This window comes from Mustela nigripes, chromosome 4 (assembly GCF_022355385.1).
Source record: "Mustela nigripes isolate SB6536 chromosome 4, MUSNIG.SB6536, whole genome shotgun sequence".
Classification (NCBI taxonomy): domain Eukaryota; kingdom Metazoa; phylum Chordata; class Mammalia; order Carnivora; family Mustelidae; genus Mustela; species Mustela nigripes.
Window position 1 is genome coordinate 167,321,749 of NC_081560.1, and position 1,520 is coordinate 167,323,268.

Sequence of the window (1,520 nt, forward strand, 5' to 3'; positions counted from 1 at the left end):
CATTTGATTTTGGATGATGACCAGGAAGAATAAACTTGAGTTCCACCAGACATGAGACAGGATACACTTTCTCAATTTATCCATGTCAGTCCAATGTTGCTTTTAAGGCCTACACAAATAAACAGCCAACTTTGTATCAGGTTGTATAGTTCAACCTGATACCAAGTAAGAATTTAAGGAAATATGGAAAGCACTTGGTAACATTCAGCATCTCAATCAGAGTATACATTGCTGCTAATATTTTCCAAGTAAAATGGGATTTAGTGTTTTTTGTTTGTTTGTTTGTTTTTTTAAGTATGTAGCTGGGACGCCTGGGTGGCCCAGTGGGTTGAGCCTCTGCTTTTGGCTTGGGTCATGATCCCTGGGTCCTGGGATGGAGCCCCTCGTTCGGCTCTCTGCTCAGCGGGGAACCTGCTTGCCCCCCATGCCCCGCCTACTTGTGATCTCTGTCTGTCAAATAAATAAAATCTTAAAAAATTTTTAAATTAAATTAAAAATTTATGTAGCTATTGATTATGACCTCAGGGACTTTGAAATAACTGCTGGTATGTCATCTAAACTTTTTAACTACCATCAAAACTTTTCAACTAATTAAAAAATATTTCATTAAGCAAATTCAAAATATTTTACCTTATTACCAGAATTAACTGTATCACATATGAATTTTCCAGTTAAAACTATGCTGATATTAACTCTGAATTACTGAAAGGTTAGTGTAGTTTTCTTAAGTTCTGGCCCATGGAGCCCCAATCCTCCCAGATTATGCCTTAAAATACAGATTCTGGGGTTAAAGACGTTTGAGAAACACTGGCTACTCTTCATGCAGAAACACAAAGCACATTAGCCCATTAAAAGTTCCATAGTAAGAAAACCTTTAAAGTTTTATTTAACCAAGCATTTCCCAAAGTTATGTGGCTAGGGTCCTACTTTTTAAAGTAAAATTCTGATTTACTTAACGTTGTTCCAGTTATAGACTATTGCTTAACAAACTTCCCTAAAACTTTATGGCTTAAATTAACAAGAGTCGCTTATTTAGTTCATGAATCTGCAATCTGGGCAGGGCTCAGTGGCAAAAGCTTGGCTTTTCTTCACTTGATGTCAGCCGGGGTGGTTTGATTAGCGGTTGAAAGACCAACGTCTGGATGGTTTACTCACATTGCTGGCAGGTTGATACCAGCTGTCAGGGGAGGTCAATCAGTTCTGAAGGTCTGGGGCCTCTGTTTCTTTCCACACAGGTATCTCCACCCAGGGCTTCCCCACCAGCTGTTAAGGCTTCTTGGGCTCATAGTGGTTGCATTCCAAAAGCAGGTGTCCCGAGTGATGGGAAGTGGAGGATGCTGATTTCTTAAGGTCTGCGTCTGGAAGCTGGCACAGTCTCACTTCAGCTCTATGACATTGATCAAGCAGTCACAGATCCAAGATTCAAAGGCAGGAGACATTGACCCCTCATGTCTTGATGGAAGGAGTTTCAAAGAATGCAGTGACTATGTATGGTAAATTATACCTACAGAAACAGAAAT